Genomic DNA, 21,160 nt, shown 5'->3' with positions numbered 1-21,160 from the left:
GGAGTCACGGATACAAATCAAACCTTATGTAACCTAGCCGCTGGACCCTTCCAAGGGGCCATTGTCTGGAATACTAATCAAGCCTTACCTTTACCTAACCTAGCCTAGCCCCTAGACCCCACAGGAGGCCAGGGATACTAATTAAGCCTTACCTAACCTAACCTAGCCCCTGAACTGCCCAGGAGACCAGGGATACTAATGAAAACTTACTTTACCATACCTACTCTAGCCCATGGAATGCCAGGGGACTGGGTCCAGGATACAAATCAAATCACACCCCACCACACCTAACCTGACCTAGCCCCTGGACAATACAGGAACGAGGTATACCAATCAGCCCCTGGACCCCGGCTGCAGGAGGCCAGGAACCAGAATACTACTCAGATCTTACCTCACTTAACCTAACATAGCTCTGGACCCTTAACAGATACTTATCAAAAGTTACCTAACCTAACTTGGCCAGAGGGATTGGCCTATTAATGATTCTGCAGTTTTATTCTTCACATTGTATAAAAAGTTAACTCACCTGGTTGCTACGAAGTAGAGCTCAGTTCCGTTTAGGCTGCATGAAATAACTTGACAGTTCTACTCGTTAATTTTCATTCCTAATAGTTCATCTCGCCATTTCTACTTGTTTATTTTCCTTCCTAATAGTTCTCAGCATTTCTCTATCACCATGAGCTAAGTATTATATGTTCATTGGCTATAGTATGGCAATGTTAATTACATTACTGGAGACTAGAGGGGTCTATGAAGTAGGCATGCTGCTACACTGCATAGTTAATCAATAATTCTTGTATATACTTCTTTGCGAAGAAAATAACATTAAAGAAAAAAGTATTCAGAATAGTTCAAAGTACCAAAAAGCTGAGATGGTACTCTTATTTACCATAGTAATATTCAAGTCAGGCATCCATGCCTTGCTGAGCTGGTCATGGCAGGGTGACCCAAGTATTTGCCATTTTTCCCTCATTACCTTGCACTTCATTGTCTTTTGATCAATGCAGTAAGTCCTCGTTATATGGTACATATGCATTCCTGAAAACCTTGCCACAAATCAAAATTACCGTATACCAAACATGTAATAATAGGGAATGTGTTCCAGCATGTCAAAAGTCACCCCTACAGACATGAAAATACATGAAAATAGTCATATAAAAAAAAATGTAAAGAACTGCACAAAAGAAATAAACAAAATGTTTTTATTTACCTGTCACTCGCCACGTATTCTATCAGATGATGTCCCTCCAGAGGCTAAGGGACAGTAGGGATTTCACCCCTTACTCATAATATCCACAAAAAACATGCCATAAGGATTTCACTTATGTTCATTAGGAAACGCATGAAGAGACTGATTGTTGTTTTGGCTGCTCGACATGATGGCGCTACAGTATGGTGTAAACAAAACACAAGCGGATACCGTATCAATGAATTTTTTTTACGGCAAATAGAATCGAGGGTAGTAATTACCAAACATCGTAACTGTGAATTTACTGGATAACAAAGTACCGTATAAGGAGGACCTACTGTATATATATATATATATATATATATATATATATATATATATATATATATATATATATATATATATATATATATATATATATATATATATATATATATATATATATATATATATATATATATATATATATATATATATATATATATATATATATATATATATATATATATATATATATATATATATATATATATATACACACACACACACACAGTCATACCTCGCCCAACACGACAGTTACATTCCTGAGCTCGTCGTGTACGGCGAGATTCGTGTTCGGCGAATAATAGGCCCTATGGGAAAATGGGGATTACGTTCCCAGATCCTCCCCCTCAAAATTTTTTTTTTACCAAAAAGGCTGAAAAAAAACAATAAATGAAGTACCAAGCACACATTTTATTTGATTATAGTACTAGTACCTTTAGTTTATTTGCTGGTTGGAGAGGGCTTGAAATACAAAGTGATGTGCCTCTGACTGGCAGATGCTTCCATATGGCTTAAGGTCTCCTTGTACGGCAAAAGAAACTCCTCAACACCCCTCTTGAACTTAATGCTCCTCTCCAGGATGGGATCTGTTTCAGTGAAGAGGGATGTTGCATCTTCCATGACTTTCAGCAAATTATGATGAGTCCAAGATGCTTGGGAGGGGAGGTCAAGTGCATCCACCAGGACCAGCTGGAGATTCAAATGGAGACCAAATCGTGCAATCGCGAGTCAAAGTTGTGCTCGGCGAAATATGGGTATTTCCCGTTTCACTCTCCCTCCCTTCATAAAGTTAAGATCATCAAGCAGGGGTTGCCTGTATGTGTATATATATATATATATATATATATATATATATATATATATATATATATATATATATATATATATATATATATATCTCCTCCTTCATAAAGTTAAGATCATCAGCGGGCTTGCCTGTATATATATATATATATATATATATATATATATATATATATATATATATATATATATATATATATATATATATATATATATATATATATATATATATATATATATATATATACACACACATACAGGCAACCCCTGCTTGATGATCTTAACTTTATGAAGGGAGGGAGAGTGAAACGGGAAATACACTAACCGGCAACCTGTGGAATGTAAACAAAGTGCGCATCATGGTACCGCATACAAAACGTATGTACCACATTTCCACAAGGCTTTCCATTTTATCCATTATAGAGTCACGAGTTCAGGGGATTCTTTTAGCTTTCAAGGAAGATGCGGTCTCACCAGCCTTCTTAATAGAGTCAAGATGGTGGCAAGCAATGTTATTAGTTTTCTGGCCTCTCTCTTGTCTGTGAATAATACCCAATTTCACTTCGAGAGTAAGACACTTTCTGGTCTTCTTAGGAACATTAGGCCACATTGCAGGGCGTTTTGGTGGTAAGTTGAACTAGGGAAGATGAGCTGCTGGTGATGCTGTTATGTTTTGACTGGGGAGTGAGTGGTGCACATGATCTTGATGCTACAGGTGATGCAGAATTTCTTCTGAGTCAGGCCTTTGTATCGGCAGCGCCTGTGTTGTCCACGAGAGGCTTGATCTTGATCTTTATTCTACAGGTGTCTCAGGATTTCTCCTGAGGCAGGCCTTAGTACCAGCATCTCCTGGTGTATTCAAAAGCCTGTCAGCTTGCATAATACTGTGGGGCTTTCAAATTTGGAAAAAATTACCTGGATAAAACTTCGGTAGTAAATAGATGGTAGTAAAACGAAACCTTCGTTGTGTGAACCTTCGTTAAACGGGGGTTGCCTGTATATACAGGTATATATATATATACACACTTAACTCTCGGCTATCGCGCCCAATTGGGGCCGAAATAGCCGCGCTATAGCCGAATTGATCTTGGCAGGAAGGCGGTTTTGGCCAATGAGCGCTCAGATATTCTATTACGTCATGGCGGGCCGCGCGATAGCAGGCAACTGAGGTCGCGATAATGAAATATTAGCAGCTTTTCATGGGTGCGCGATAGCAATAAAACGTGATAGCCGAAGTCGCGATAGCCGAGGGTTCACTGTATATATATATATATATATATATATATATATATATATATATATATATATATATATATATATATATATAGTAATACTCCGCTTAACAAACGTTTGTCTAACGAATTTTCGGTTCAACGTACTATGTAAAGTTAGACCAAAAAGTCTGCATAACGTACAACCACATGCGTTTTAGCGAATTTTCTGGTTTTGAATTTGCCAGGTGAGGAACCGAACGCGGCAGCTTCGCTGTGATTGTCTGGTTCCCCACCTCTGTCTCTAGCGCTCCTGGAGCTGGATCCAAGAATCTTTAACAATCACAAAGCAACGTCCTGCCGCGCAATGGCATCCATGAATGCTTGGAGGGACAGTAATGACGTTGCTATGAGGTTGCTCACAGGTTGCTGGGAACACCACCTCTGGAGGTGGTGTTATTGTCTTATATATGCATTTATGTTCACAAAACAACATTTCTATTAGCGTTTTACAAACCTTGCCCCCAAGAAAGGATTGTTTTGTAATGCATAAAATGAAATCTTACATGGAATACCAAAAAATAAAGCAGAGATGAGATCGGACACAGACAAGGCGAAGACTTGCGACGACTCAGCCGCTTCTTCTTCTTGTGACCCTTTTAGCTTGCGTGTCGCTTTCACCACGATATTTATGTTTCCACTTGAATATACTCGTCTAAAATTTTACCTTAAAAAAACCAGCTACAGGCGTATATATTCGTTTTCACTAAATGTTCCGTTTTCAGTCGTCGACGAGTATACTCGTCTAAAACTTAACCTTCAAAAACCAGCCACAGACGTATATACTCATCGATTCTGAGCCTTTCTAAACCATTCTACGTGTGAAACGAGTAATCTCGTCAAATCGTACACCTAGCAGAGGCGACATGGAGGAGCGGTAGGATTTCAAGGACGCTCTTACTAGACTTGCTCTGGCAACCACTGTTGTCACATGGGTGTTGTTTTCATTCACATTACCACTTATTTTTTGTATTTTCAAATAATTTACACCCCAAATGTCTAGTTCTGAGGAAGATAGCGAATATAAACCTTCCCTCAGAAGCTTGAATACTTCTGATGACACTGCCAGTTCATCAGACAAGGAATATTTCTCGACAAGTGAGGAGGAGGAGGAACAGGAGAGAGGTGAGGGGAGAGCTTGTAGTTTATAGGAAGACGAGTTAACTCGTATATGTCTACAAAAGTATCTTCAAAATAAACAGTCAACCACAAAAATGGGGGAAAACAGTAATTACAAGCTGTTTTCATAATCAGCATGAAAAATACTATATAGAACCAAAATAAAAATAAAATAGTCTGAAAAAGAAACGTTTTTAAGTAAAAAATTGTTGGGGAAGGGGTTAAGGGTCACAAGAAGTAGAAGTGGCCGAGTCACTGCAAGTCTCCGCCTCGTCTGAGGCCGATCTTATCTCTGCTTTATTTTTTTGGTATTCCATGTAAGATTTCACTTTATGCATTACAAAACAATCCTTTCTTGGTGGCAAGGTTTGTAAAAAGCTAATAGAAATGTTATTTTGTGGACATAAATGCATATATAAGACAGTAACACCACCTGGAGAGGTTGTGTTCCCAGCAACCTCAGAGCAACCTCGTTACCATCCCTCCAAGCATTCATGGATGCTATTTCGTGGCAGGAGGTTGCTCTGACATTGTTAAAGTGTCTTGGATCCAGCTCCTGGCAGCCAATGAGCACTTTTTTTTTTTTTTTTTTTTTTTTTTTTTTTACGTAGGGAAGAGGGCCAGCCAAGTGAAAAAAAAAAAAAGAAAGTTAGAAAAAAGCCCACTTGAGTGCTGGCTCTCCAAAGAGTACAAAAAGTGCCAAAGCCGTCAGCCAGAATTAGGGGAGCAAATGCCTCGATACCTCCCTCTTAAAAGAAGACAAGTTGTAGGAATTTGGAAATACAGATGCAGGGAGGGAGTTCCAGAGTTTACCAGTGAAAGGGATGAATGATTGAGTGTACTGGTTAACTCTTGCATTAGAGAGTTGGACAGAATAGGGATGAGAGGAAGAAGAAAGCCTTGTGCAGCGTGGCCGCAGGAGGAGGGGAGGCATGCAGTTAGCAAGATCAGTAGAACAGTTACCATGAAAATAGCGATAAAATATAGAAAGGGATGCAACATTTCGGCGGTGAGAAAGAGAGTGAAGACAGTTAGTCAGAGGAGGGGAGTTGATGAGACGAAGAGCTTTCGATTCCATCCTATCAAGCAAAGCTGTGTGACTGGAACCCCCCCCAAACATGCGAAGAGTACCAACCTCCACCCGCCAACAGCAACGAATCTTGGTGGATGCTATTTTACGAAGGTTGGTATGTGAGCAGGAGGTTGCTATGGAGGTTGTCTGTACAAACATAGACAACAACCTGCTTCTTGGATCTAGCCCTGGAGCTCCCACCTATCGGCCAGCTGCGAAGCTCTCTAGTGTGCAGTTTGAAATTGCATCTGCTGCTCAGTTTGAAAATGCAGTTGGGCCAAATCACGTATAAGCAAACCAATCTCGCAAATTAAATTAATTATGATATTTTTTTGGTTGTGTTATAACAAAAACGCATAAATCAAACACACGTAAATCGAGTTACCTGTATGTATGTGTATATATGTATATATATATATATATATATATATATATATATATATATATATATATATATATATATATATATATATATATATATATATATATATATATATATATATATATATATATATATATATATATATATATATTTATATATAGATATAGATATACAGTAAGCCCTCGAATTTACCAAAATCCAGCTTAGTGAAACCCTTATTTAGTGACTGTCTGGAAAAAGGCCAACCCCTCAAGTTTAGCGATTTTCTCTCATATTTAGCGAATGTACCGCACTATACTGTCCCTCCTCCCGCTCGCTCTTAGCCAATCGTGTGTCTGTTTGGCCGTGAGATCAGCCCCACAGTGCTTCCGGCATTCCTGCTCGACACTTGAGCTATTGTGTGTGTTAATCCAGCATGTGAACTCATTTTTTATGCTCCCATCCTCACTGTTTAGCGAGTTTCGATATCACCATGGCCTCCACTAGTGGTTCGGGTGGTGCTGATTCTCGTGAAGGTGGCGATGTTGTAGCTGTAAATGGGGAGTCGAAATGGGGACTTTGGGCGGACAAAAGACTGATTGGTATTTTTCCCTATTTAAAGTAGTATTCAAATTTGGCAAAATTCCAATTTAGCAATGGTTTCGGCAGACTAATAGGATCGCTAAATGTGAGGGCTTACTGTATGTATATATATATATATATATATATATATATATATATATATATATATATATATATATATATATATATATATATATATATATATATATATATATATATATATATATATATATATATATATATATATATATATATATATATATATATATATATATATATATATATATATATATATATATATATATATATATATATATATATATATACAGTAAGGTCTCGGTTTACGTCAGAGTTACGTTTCTGAAACATGACTTAAGTCGATTTTGTACGTAACTCGAGTTTCCGTACATTTCAAAGCATATTATGGAGTTTTCAACCAATCATTGTTTATGGTCATTCAGGTAAGTTTAAGGTTATATTGTTATATTATTTACAAGTATGTAGGAATATGAAACACAAGCTTGTTTTTGTTGTTGATTAGGGCCACGAACGCGAAGCACTGCAGGTTGCAGAGAGGGGTGGACGCCTGAGGCCGCCAGAAGGGTGGGTAGGTCGAATGTTGTGACGCCCAGGGTGGACAGCTGGGAGCGTAGTGCAGTGCGGTGGGAGTAGAAGCGTGGGCAGCGGGGCAGGAAATGCAATAGGAAAGGGCAATAGGGATCAGCAGACAGGCGCAGACGGTGCAAGTCAGCTGCGAGTGTCGTGTGGCCCAGGCGAAGGCTCCGGAGTTGTTGTTATTGTGATGGGTGTGCGAGCCCTCAAGGTCGTCAACCTCCCTGTTGTCATGGTAACGGGCTTCCCATTTTCTTCTTCCCTCCCTCACACACAGCTGCTGCCTCCCTTCTCATTTCTTTTAATTATGTCCTCTTTTTCTTGTAGCGTAATGGTTTTCCTTTTCTTAGCATCAGTGCTGTCACTAAGAAGTTTTCTCTTTGGTGCCATTGAGCAAGATACTAAGAACTTGAGTCAGTAAACGCAGAAGTAGGATAACACTCTTGCCAGGGGCGACGGTGTGGTGGAAGTGAGGCAGGGTGTTATTGTATTCAAGCGTGAGGCGGGCGGTGTGGCGGGCAACCACCAACAATAACAATAAATCCCGCACTTTACGATTTATAAATTTTCAATTTTTAAAATCTTAAATTGCCTTATAGTGGACTGACGTAACTACGAGTTTGACGTAACTCGAGACCGATGTAACCCGGAACTTTACTGTATATATATATATATATATATATATATATATATATATATATATATATATATATATATATATATATATATATATATATATATATATATATATATATATATATATATATATATATATATATATATATATATACAGGCAACCCTGTTTAACGAAGGTTCACACAACGAAATTTCGCTACAACGAAGGTTTCATTTTACTACCATCTGCTTATTTAACGAACACCAAACTTGTTTTAACGAAGTTTTATCCAGGTAATTTTTTCCAAGTTTGAAAGCCCCGCTGTATCACGCAAGCCGACAAGCTTTTGAATACACCAGGAGCTGCAAATACTAAGGCCTGCCTCAGGAGAAATTCTGAGACATCTGTAGAATCAAGATCAGGATCAAGACCAAGCCTCTCGTGGACAACACGCACCACATAACGGCGTCAACAGCAGCTCGTCTTTACTTGCTCAACTTACCACCATACCGCCCTGCAATGTGGCCTAGCGTTCCTAAGAAGACCAAGAAGTCTCTTACTCTGGAAGTGAAGCTGGATATTATTCTCAGACACGAAAGAGGAGAGAAAACTCTAGCATTGCTGGCCACCATCTTGACTCCATATACTGTCTCTACTATTTTCAAGTCAGCAGACTATTAAAAAGGCTGGTGAGACTGTATCTCCCTTGCAAGCTAAAAAAAACCACCTGAACTTGTGACTCTACAATAGATAAAATGGAAAGCCTTGTGGAAATGTGGTACATAAGTTTTGTATGCAGTACAATGATGCATCATTTGTTTACATTCCACAGGTTGCTGGTTAGTGTTTTTTCCCGTTTCACTTTCCCTCCTTTCATAAATTTAAGATCATCAACATTATAAAGTTACATACATACACACATTAGTGTACATTATAATGACTTAAATTAAATTTAACTGCCTAAATGTTAAACTTCATAATTTTTACTTTCATTAAACCTTTCACTGCACTCTCGCTTTGCTTACTCTCAGTGGAAGTTCAAGTCAGGGGTTATAATCGGTTCGCTTAATGAAGTTTTGCTTAACGAAGTGTTTTTTAGGAACGTAACCCCTTCGTTAAGGGGGGGTTGCCTCTATATATATATATATATATATATATATATATATATATATATATATATATATATATATACATATATATATATTTCTAGAGGAGGAACAGTATGACGAACGTAGACTGATGGCAATGTTAAGCCTCTTGGCTACTTCTCTAAAAAATTGAAAAGTACACGAGACTTACCTTTGGTCAGTTGAAGTGTGCTTGTAATTTTGCGAGGCAAATCACCTCTGCTTGAGGGGAGCTTTCACATGAGATATACTATGCCGCACCGCACCGTCAGACTTCGAAGACACCATCACCCACTTGAGAAAACACTATAAACTATACAAAGCAACACCCGCCCTGGTACACAGAAAGTAAACATGAGGGGAGAGGAGGGCATGTGAAAGCTCTCCTCAAGCAGAGATGATTTGCCTCGCAAAATTACAAGCACACTTCAACTGACCAAAGGTAAGTCTCGTGTACTTTCCAATTTTACTTTGGCAGATCAGCCTCTGCTGAGGTGAGCTAACCCATGAGGCTTTAAAGTCAAGTGGGTGACGTGCCAAAAGGACAATGTTGGATGAGGAAAAGAACATCTCCCAGCCAGAACATTCATTGTGTATAGAAACATATACATACAGACATACATATGTAAAACACCCTTTATAATCCATAATATAATATACCCCATTACAAACCATGAACCATATAGGAACATAAAGGCAACAGCCACTTATGCCAAAACTGCATCCTGAAAAGTGTCCCCTACCTCAGTAAGATGCCTATCATAATAACGAGCAAATGTACTCTCTTGAGACCACCCTGCCATCGCCATAATGCAGGCAATGGGGACTGCCATCGCCTTAGCCTTCGACGCAGCTACCGACCTAACACTGCCAGCCATGAACCTGCTCGTATCCATCCCTGACGTACAAAGCATCATCTTGATCCAGCGGGCAATAGTATCCTTACCAACTGGTTTGTGTGGCCTAATAAAACTAAGCAACAAACTTTCCGCCCCATGCAAAATCCCTTGTCTAAGTACCTCAGTCCTCTCCAGATAATGCCGTAAAGTGGCATAGATACATAAACTAGCATCCTGAGAATAAGCCTTAAACCGAACTTCACACATTGAAACCCAGCCTGGCTTGCTTAAGAGTACCATGCAATCTCAGGGTAATATAGGACTGAGCAACACTAATGTCAGTAAGAATTAAAAAATGCAAAGTCTGCACCCTCGCTGCATGGGTCAGCGCCATCAACATAACAAGCTTAAGGGTAAGGTCCTTAAGGGACAAGTTGTGCAAGGGGGACATAGATTTAAGTTCTGCAAGAACTGGCTGAACATCCCAAGTGGCAGTAACCTGGGCATAGGGGGCCTAAGGTTAAAAACCCCTTTCATAAAGCAGGTAACCAAGGGGTGGTTACCAGCTCGGCAACAATCTACCACAATGCCCAGTGAAGAGAGTGCACTCCTCGCAGTGTTGACTGCCTCATAACCCTGGTCCCTGTGGAAAGTGGCAGACAAAAAGTTTATAATGTCTGATAGAGAGGGAGCAAGGGGATTGACGTCCCATCTAGCACAAAATTGTTACCATCGCGTGATATGTGGCTTGTATTGCCTGGCTGTACCTGGTTTCCACGAGGCCAGGATGATTTCCGCACCCGCCTCAGAAATGCCTGGTGCTCGCAATTGTTGCCCGACAGCAAGCACGCCATCAGCTGAGAGTGCTTCATGACCGGGTGCTCCCTCGCGGATGACGGGTGACACAATACCCCCTTCCTCAGCATAATAAGATGGGGAGGAGCCACCAGCAGGCGAAGCAGCTGGCCCATCCAGGGTTGTGACATCCACAACGGCAGAACCATCCATGCACGCGCCGCCTCCTCCTTCAACTTCTGCAGGTACCTAGTAATTAAGGCAAATGGAGGGAAGATATAAGATAGCTCAAATTGTGCCCAGTTCAGAGAGAACAGTGGAACCATGTGTGCTTTGGGGTCCGAGGGGTCTCCAAGCACATGGGTTTGAATCCTGTCCACGTTCCGAGTGTAGATTAGGCTTCCTCACTTGGGACAACGGTTTCCTAGCAGGTGGGCTTTGAGATAGGAGGTACCCAAAAAAAGTATCTCTTTTAGCCCATAAACTCCCGTGAAAAGCCCACATGATATAAATAAATAAAAAAAAAGTGTGCCGCCCCCGGGTCTGGCCTCCAGGAGCAGTAAAAAGGCACTTGGTTGTTAAGCCTAGACGCGAATAAATCTATAAGAGGGGTGCCGAAGATGCCACATAGCTGCCTGAAAATATGCACATTGAGCTGCCACTCATGCCTATCATTGACAATACGTGACGCGGTGTCCGCCGCCGTGTTCTCCTTTCCAGGTATATGAGAGCAGGTGACCCAGGCATCATTAGCTACACACCAATCCCAGATCTGAATCGCAATGTCATTACACATGGCTGATTTTATACTCCCCATCTCATTTACATAGGAAAGGGCAGTGGTGTTATCACAAAAAACCCGCACATGTTTCCCTTTGAGTTCAAGATGGAAAGCCTGAAGGGCAAATAAAATAGCCTTAAGTTCCAGAGCATTAATATGCAGGTACTTCTCAACCATTGACCAACTGCCAGATGTAGACCTATGTTGGAGATGGCCACTCCAACCTAGAGTGGAGGCATCAGTATACAAATCAATCTCAGTGCCAGAAGTAAAAATTTTTCGAACCTGTGTAGCAACATTATCAAGCCACCATTGCAGATCAGCCTTCATAGCATCTGTTATGGGCATCCAGAGCTCAAAGTCCCAAAAGCCTGTCTGTAAAGCTGCAATTTTCTCTTTCTCTAAGTGCCTGTAATGCAACTTACCAAATTCCACAGCCGGGAAGGCAGCCACCAGTAGACCAATAACCCTAGCTACCTCCTGGATCCTAGCTGAGGACTTTTTTATAAGATAACCTTGAGAACCCTGCGTTCAGGTAAAGAAACTGTCATAGAAGTAGTATTAATCATTTCCTAAGTACTCAATACACCTGGTAAGGACAAACACAGACTTCTTACTGTTAATGCAGAAACCTAACTTCTGCAAAAGAGCAATGGTGTCATTAATGCAAGCAATGCAACCTGCCCTAGACTGATTACGCAGCAGACTGTCATCTATAAAGCTAGTAATGGTGTAACCCATACCCCTGAGCACAGCAAACACGGGCTTCATCAACTTAGCAAAAATCCTCGGGCCCTCTGAAAAGCCATTAGAGAGACACGTGAACTGATAGAAAATGCCATCCCACTTAAAGCATAAATACCTCTGCTGCTCTTCCACAATCCTAACAGAGTAATAGGCATGTTTAAGGTCCACGGAAGCAAGATAATCCCCAGCATTGATCAGTCTAATGGCCTGCTCAAAATTCTCCATCTTAAAGTGTTTATAAGGGACATATTTGTTAAGCTCCTTTAAGTTTAGAACCATCCTATAACCACCATCCTTCTTTGGTCTGAGGAAAATGGGAGAAATAACCTGTTCGGGGTGTCTTTCTGTAATCACAAGAACCCCAAGGTCTAAAAGGCTGTCAATCTCCTCCTTAATAATAAGTTGCTCCTCTAAATTAAATTTATAGGACAGCTCACCAAAAACTAAATGCTCAATATCAGATTTCTGAATATCCAGATGACAGTGCTGTACAAAGACCAAAATCACAGTATCATTAGTAATCTTCCACTCCTGCACGTAGTGACGGATTCTGCCAACTGAAAATGAGTCACTAACCTCCCTTATTGCCGGGGCCGGTAGAGACCCCGGCTCCTGGCGTTTTTTGAGTCCGTTTCTTGACATGGCAAAGGGTGTCACTGACCACCCCTGAAGCCCTGTCGCTGTGCACTGTAGGGCTGGAACCTTGAAGAAAAACTTCTGCGGGCGGACCTCCCCCAGAAACCCCGAGAGCGTCCACCGGCGAACTTCCAGGCCGAGAGAGCCGACTTGTTACTGAACTTGTTCCGCAGCCTCTCCGTCTCCTCAATCTGTCTAGCAGACTGAGAAATATCTTCCCCAAAGAGAAAGCATGACATTGGGACCTTATCAGAACACAGGTGTGAGTATTTCTGATTTATCTCCCGCCTAGCCAAGTTGGTGTGATAGTTAGCATGGCCCAACAGGGCTAAGGCACCATTAAGAAGAGTAACCTCCCATTCTACGAGTACCAACATGTTACCTTCCTCCTGAGCAAGTTGGTCCAGAGCTAGGAGTGATTTAGTGAGAATAGTACAGGCAACCCCCGTTTAACGAAGGGGTTTCGTTCCTAAAAAACACTTCGTTAAGCGAAACTTTGTTAAGCGAACCGATTATAACAAGTTTAACCTCTGATTTGAACTTCCATTGAGAGTAAGCAAAGCGAGAGTGCATCATACTACAGTAAAAGGTTTAATGAAAGTAAAAATTATGAAGTTAAACATTTAGGTAGTTTAATTTGTCATTATAATGTACACTAATGTATGTATGTACGTAACTTTATAATGTTGATGATCTTAACTTTATGAAGGGAGGAAGAGTGAAACGGAAAGACACTAACCGGCAACCTGTGGAATGTAAACAAAGTGCGCATCATTGTACTGCATACAAAACTTATGTACCACATTTCCACAAGGCTTTCCATTTTATCCATTGTAGAGTCACGAGTTCAGGTGGTTCTTTTGGCTTGCAAGGAAGATACGGTCTCACCAGCCTTCTTAATAGAGTCTGCTGACTTGAAAATAGAGACAGTATAATATGGAGTCAAGATGGTGGCCAGCACTGCTATAGTTTTCTGGCCTCTCTCGTGTCTGTGAATAATATCTAGCTTCACTTAGAAGAGTAAGAGACTTCCTGGTCTTCTTACAAACACTAGGCCTATTGCAGGTCATTTTGGTGGTAAGTTGAGCTAGGGAAGACAAGCTGCTGCTGACGCTGTTATGTTTTGACTGGGGAGTGAGTGTTGCGCGTGTTGTCCACGAGAGGCTTGATCTTGATCTTGATCTTTATCTTTATCTTTATTCTATAGGTGTCCCAGGATTTTTCCTGAGGCAGGCCTTAGTACCAGCAGCTCCTGGTGTATTCAAATGCCTGTCAGGTTGCGTGATATGGTGGGGCTTTCAAATTTTGAAAAAAATTACCTGGATAAAACTTCGTTAAAGCGAGTTTGGTGTTTGTTAAACAAGGAGATAGTAGTAAAATGAAACCTTCGTTGTAGCGAAATTTCGTTGTGTGAACTTTCGTTACACGGGGGTTGCCTGTACCTGCCATCTGTATGTCACCACTTACATCCTTGAGCCGGAAGTCAGCCTTCTTGGCGTCAGTTTTCAAGGCCCCCAAAATCTGCGGGTTACACTCCACAGGGGCTAGGGCAGGACAGTTGCCGGGGCATCTGGTAACCACATCCTTGGAGATGGCTTTATAGTCGTCGTCCTGCATGCCTTTTTCAAACAGGAAATTCACCATGCTCGCCACCTGCTGGTCAGTGTCCTCTGAAACACTGTCAGGAGGCCCCAGAGCCTTAGCACTTTGTAGCAACACATTGCTCCGTGGGGGATTGGGCCGTAACTCACCATCCTCACCACTGGAAGAATGAAAACCAGAAAAGTTAGGAGTGACAATACATGAATCAACAGAGCGCCTTCCTGGCGACAGACGCAACCCTGAGTGCGTTGGGCCCTGAGAAAAGCCAGGCTGAGTGTCCACATCAGGCCGGGGGGCAGACGGGGTACTGGCGTGCAATTTCACCACCTCACCTCTCAACACTGCCAGTTCATCCAATACATGGCGCAAGGAAGGCTCAGACACCTTCGCCGTAGTAGGAGAGGAGTGTGAACGGGCAGTAACAATGGGCCGAATCCGCTTGTTTACATGTGACATGGCCAGCGAGCGCCGACGAGCGTCGCGCCGGCGATGTCGATGCACCCTGGAGCCGCCGGTGTCACTTCCACGATGTGAAGATTCCCCAGGACTCTCCCTCGAAGGACTGCTGTCACTCTGCCTCTCCTCATCATGACGAGAAGCCTTAAGAAGAGGGGCAGGCTGGTCATCAGAGCTGAACATGACTGCCGCCCTGCACAAAAATGGAAACACAGCAAAGGCAGTATCATGGTAGGCCCAACCCATACCATATCATATGGCAGGCCCATACCCATACCATTGTCCAGTGGCAGGCCTAACCCATACCACATATCCAGCCTGTAGAAATACCTGGGAAACAGGTGATGTAGCAAAAGCCGGCAGAATGAGCCGAGCGAACGTCCGACTGGTGCTGGGGCGCGCAAGCAACTGACAGTGCGGTGCGGCATAGCATATCTCATGGGTTAGCTCACCTCAGCAGAGGCTGATTTGCTGAAGTAAAATTAAATTCCACTGAAAGCCGTTACTCAGCCACTGATAAGAAGCCCTTGCAGTAATCCTAACATGTCGTCATTTCCATCACTTCTTATGGGGCACAAAATTCACTCTCCTTACTGACCATCAGCCCCTCACCAGTATTTTTAAAAGAAAGACAAAATCAGCCAGAACGAATAGCTGGATACTGGAAATGAGAGAATACCACTATGAGATTCAGTCTTTAAAAGGAAAATATAGCTATGTAGCAGACCAACTTTCCAGGCCCACAAGAATAATCCAGCGTAGTCCAACAACCACATTTTTAGGCCTCACACCAGAAGAATTTTAAGACTTGTCAAAGAGAAGAAGTAAAATGGAGGGAAATGATTGAATATTTAGAAGGAGGTTCAATTCCAACTAAAAAGTATCATAAAACAATACTACAACAGTTCACAGTAATAGATGGAATTTTGTATTATGCTAAAGAAACATCTAATGGTTGCATACAATATACTTTGGTAGTCCCTCATAGTTTAAAACCAAAAGCAGTGTCATAAGCCCATGAAACCTCAGGACATTTAGGACAAAAGAAAACCATCTTAAAGGCAGAAAAGTTATTCTACTGGTGTAATCTAAAAAATTGATGTCAGTAATTATGTAAAACAATATGTAACCTGTCAGAGATTTAAGGGGAGAGTCCGGTTTAGATCGGGGGTGCCATATCTCCGGTAAATATGCATGAATCGCTCTGATTTTTATGTTGTGAAGTATTGGCATCATTTACATCAACATTAGACATTGACCCCCATTCTTGTCCCCCTCCCCCCCCCCCAACTACAACTACAACGAAAATTTAAAAGCGAATCTCCGTCGTTATTATTGGCCCCACAACCTTCATTTTTCTGTGACTTAGAGACGTTATAATATGAAATGTTTCTTCGTCGTTAGATTTTTCATTTCAGCTTTTAAATTTGTTTTATGATTTTTTTTTAAATGTGTTTTTTTGCCTTTTTGACCAAAAAAATATTAATATAAAATTAAACCAGACATATATAAAAAAAACAGCGACGATGATTTGAAGAGAAAGTATTCCTCTGCCTTTTAGTCTTTGTTTCATTGAAATCAAGCTAAAACTGGCTCCAAGGTTAACGTTAGAAGGGGAATAACTTATGTTTTGAGATATGGGCTGAGAGAGGTCGCGAGAAACAGCGCAGCATCCTGGCGTGACTGTAGCTACGAGAGCACTGAGCCCTGTGACCGACCCACCGAACACTGATACCACACAGACTCGTCGTCAGTCTTGCCATATCATATCCACACACAAAAAAAAAGTTCAGATTTTAGCATTTTTTCGTAGAATTGGGTGGAAAAAAACTTACTCTGCTGATGTAAACAAACGCACAGCTGCTGCACGTGGTTGAGCGCAGGACCTTTAAACGGGATTTAAAGGGAAACTATCGCAAGTTTCCTTTTAAATCTTTGCGAGATAGTTGCCAAAATGTATACCTACCAAATATATTTTTTTCACAAAAAGTCATTTTTTTTATATTTTTGGGGTCTCCAAACCGGACTCTCCCCTTAAGGGGCAAGCTGGTTTACAACAACCTTTCCAAGAATTACCTTCAGTAGGGAAGCCCTTAGAGAGAATAGGAATTGATTTAATTGACATGATTATTGGATGTCAAGGGTACAGATATGTATTCATCATTGTAGATAATTTTATAAGGCTTGTCAAATTCTATCCTTTAAAATCCAAGCGCACACACATGGGGTCATTGAGGCACTAGAGCAGTACATGACAGATTTTGGGACTCCGCAAAGCATCATCCTGGACAACGGAGGCGAGTTCACCTCCCAGGTCTTCAAGGATTTCTGCCAGCAGAACCTCATCACTTTGTAGTACACAACATCTTACCACCCTCGAGGGAATGGGATCACCGAGCGACTGCATCCTACTCTCAAGTCTATCTTGGCTGCCTTACGCCAAGGTCATCCTCTGCAGTGGCCCCAGTTGTTGCAAACATTACAGGCTACCATGAACACAGCAGTCCACACCAGTACCGCCCAGCAACCTTACTTTGCATTTTTCGCACGCATGGTGGGTAACAAATTGCCTACTGTAGACAGCGAGGAGAGTGATCTTGACATTGCCCACCGTGTTATTCGGGAGACTCATGAGAAAATTACCCGAAAATATCGGAGTGTTGCAAACAGAAAGCGCAAAGAACAAAAAGTGGATGTGGGCACATTAGTGTGAGTAAAACAAGAGACCACTGACTTCAGGGTGTGTAAAAAACTAGGTGTAAAGGGAATGGACCATATAAAGTAATAGAAGTGTTAAGGAATGGTGGAGGTTGTGGTAAAAGACCTCTTCACAGGGCAGCTGTTGCAAAGGGCAGCAGAAAAACTAAAGCCCTTCTATGGAAAGGAACAATATCTCCTAGAACCCCAGGACACTGTTTTTCACACAGATGTAGAAACTGAAGTGTTGCCTCCCACAGTACATAGACCACCGTGACAGTACATCGAGGAATGTTAGGATGAGAAGTGAAGGTATGGTAAATATTGTAGATTGTAAGGTAAGCAGTAATTCTTCATTGAGTTACCTCTTCCTGGCAGAGATAATAGTAATGGAACTAGGCCCAGAGTCAAAGTAAGTAAAGGTGTAAGGGATGTTGTTACCACTTTAATTCGCAGACTTATTACTGCAACTCTACAGTCAGCACGGGTCACACTGCAGTGGTTACTTCAGGACATGGCAAATGAATAGGGGAGATGAGTGTGTCGTATGAATGCAGGTAAGTAAGGTGGTCGAATCTTGTCATCGAGAGTACCAGAAAACTTAAGGTTAAGTCTCAAACTGATGGTGGATCAGGAGGTTGGCTGGGGTGGACAGCTTCGTTCCCTAGTTGTTTTCAAACTGGTGGTGTTATGTCTCCAAGGGACATTGTGGAGTGATGGTTAACAAGACCATTGTATTAGATATGTAATGAAGTAGTTGAAAATAGAGGTAAATTTTCTTCAAGGGCCAAGTAAAATTCATAATCCCATCCAAGGATGGAGGAACTTGGTGAAGATTACTGCTGCCAGGAATACGACTTATTTCCCTGTGAAAGATGTAAGCTAGGTGAGTGAAAAATTCTTGAAAGAGGGAAAATCTCATGTAGTGCCGGGGATGATAATATTAAGTTTTTAGACATTAAGAATCGTAGTTGTAAGCATAGTACACACATGGTGCTGACTCACCAGACATGCTGGGCGTCTCAGAGGAAGAGGAGTAGCCACCTTACGAATTAAAAGCCTTACGTTCACTCGCCATATGATCAGAGTTGTTAACGAATTTTTCATTCCACAAGTAGAGGGAGAACTTAACTGTACAGGAAAGTGTTTCCCAGTAATGTCATCCCCTTTAGTAATGGCAATCAAAATCACATTTTAATTACTACCCACTATTTTGGCCACTGAAGGCTTGAACGTGAGAACCAGCTTGGGGCACAGTTCATACACCAGTGTAGCTCGCCTCTCTGCCGGTTACAGGTCAGTCGCATATTCACTCCTTAAATTTTAATGTAATTTTTATAAAAAGACATATTGCGTATACATATATATATATTTTTAGATTGTTTACTGAGTGTAGCTCACCTTTCTGCCGGTTACAGATATGGCTGCTCTGGTTTTACGTGCCTGATCTACATGTGTGCTTGCTTATGGTTAGGCTAATTAGTACCAGTGTTGTGTCTTGCCTTGGCGTTGTTTTAAGACAGTGGAGGGAGATTGTGTCACCACCTGGTACGCATCTCCAATAACAGTGTCTTCTGTGACCAAATACAAGTGAAGTGAGGTGTTTTATGTGTGAGTTGAGGCAGCCCCGTTGCATGTGACGCCACGAGTCAACTTTTGGGACTAGGCTGTGTAGTGATTTTTTTTTTTTTTTTTTTTTTTTTTTATAATACTTTGTATGTATTTATTTTCTTGTGAGTGAGATATCCTCTCTCCGGTGGGCTGGACTGTAAATGAACAAACGTGATTGTGGGGATAGAAGTTCATTTGATATAATTCAGTTGTAAAGTGTGTGAATTCTTTCAGGTGTAATTTTTTTTTTTTTTTTTTTTTTTTTTTTTTTAAACCCAGTGTCTTGACCACAGTTTTGCTACCATTTGTCCAAAATAAATTTTAAAAGTTTTTTCGTAATCTTTCCTTTATTCATCTTAAGTAATTTATTTATTTATAATTTGTTTATTTATTTCATTTTTTTTTTTCCCCCCACATTATACTCAGTGCTGGCAGACTGCAAATGAGGCACGAGAAGAGGAAGGAGCAGCAGAGCTCCCACCTATTAGCCAGCTGCGGAACTCTCTGGCGCGCAGTTTGAAATTGCATCTGGAGCTCAGTTTGAAAATGCGGTTGGGCCAAATCACGTATAAGCAAACCGATCGCGGAAATTAAATTATTTATAATATTTTTTTGGTTTTGCATAATAACAAAAATGCGTAAATTAAACACACATAAATCGAGAGTTACCTGTCTTTTGAAACTGGCAACAGCAGTAGTGAGGGAAAAGCCATAATACAGCTCCCCAGGTCCCTTCAGCCAACCATGTGAGCAACTGCTCCCTCAACCATTAAGGGGCATCCTATACACCTGTAATAGCTCAAAACCTAAATTTTTCCCTAAAAAAATGGTGGTTGTCTTATACACGGAATCATCTTATAGTTCAGCATAATAGAGTACCAACACCAAATATGATTGAACCAGAGTACTGACAGCAACACAATGCACACAATAGTAAATCACACATACAAGTAAATGATAAGTTTCACTATCAGGTAATAATTGTAAGAATTAAGATGAGTGGAATGAATGTTCACTGGTGAAAATGGTTACATGGTCTACTCACAATACAGGATGAGATGACACATTGCTTTTCACTCTGCTAAATCATCAGAAGAATATGACGCTCAGCTATTCAAGTTGAAACTGATTTGGTTAGTGAGGTGAGTTCTTTACATCAATTCCCAGGTTTGTTTGTGGTGGCTTCTTAATGTTTCTGAAGCAAGCATGGAAGATCTCAAGTTTTGCTTGGGAGTTTTAGGAAGATGAGGAAACAGCACATAGAGGTAGTATAGGTAGTATCTAGTCTCTTGGCCCTAACAAGGCTAGTAGAATGTGAGGATTGTGATATTTCCCTCTGAAGATGATGCCACTGGGAAGAAGTGGAGTTGTGGGATGATGATGACGGCACTGTTGATGAAAAGTTGAGTTGTAAGGAATTGAGCTGGTCAAAATGAGCATGTAGGTACAAGAGAGTGAGTCTGCAATGATATCATTGTCCTTGATGATGATAGTCAAGTTGTAGGACTGAAGTAAAAGGGGACTATCTAAGTAGATGTTGATGGGTAAACTTGCTTTGGTTGAAGAAGAACAGTGGGTTAAGGTCAGTGTAGACTTGCAATGGTTCTTGAGTTAGAGATAGCATTGGAACTTCTGTGTGGTTGAGACAATGACAATGAATTCCTTCTCAATGGTGCTGTATCTCCGAGGGTGAATGCTGAGTTTGCTAGAGTGGTATGTGATTGGGTGAAGAATGCCCTCCATCTTTTGCTGAAGAGTGGCTGCTAGGGCTGTGTCACTGGCATCCATGTGCAACACAAAGGGTTTGATAAAGTTGGGCGAGGTGAGCATGGGATTCTGGTCCATGAAATTCTTTAATCGAGGGCAGCCTGGCAGTTGTCCATCCAGTGGTGAAGTGCAGCACCACTGGTGAGCTGTGT

At 41.2% G+C, this 21,160-nt stretch overlaps 1 protein-coding gene across 11 annotated transcripts in view; it reads left to right on the top strand.

Annotated features, from left to right (window-relative positions):
* Positions 1–21,160, top strand: part of LOC123516406 (UPF0565 protein C2orf69 homolog) — a 268,076-nt gene that overhangs the window by 50,691 nt on the left and 196,225 nt on the right. The window contains exon 2 of one of the 11 annotated variants that reach the window (XM_045275672.1): positions 10,840–10,956. The exons of the other annotated variants lie outside the window; for them this stretch is intronic. The gene's annotated coding sequence lies outside the window, so the exon portion shown is untranslated. The remainder of the gene's footprint in view (positions 1–10,839; positions 10,957–21,160) is intronic. 11 annotated transcript variants of the gene reach the window in all.

Source organism: Portunus trituberculatus, chromosome 41 (assembly GCF_017591435.1).
Source record: "Portunus trituberculatus isolate SZX2019 chromosome 41, ASM1759143v1, whole genome shotgun sequence".
NCBI classification, from domain to species: Eukaryota; Metazoa; Arthropoda; class Malacostraca; order Decapoda; family Portunidae; genus Portunus; species Portunus trituberculatus.
This window is presented reverse-complemented; position numbering and strand designations above follow the sequence as displayed.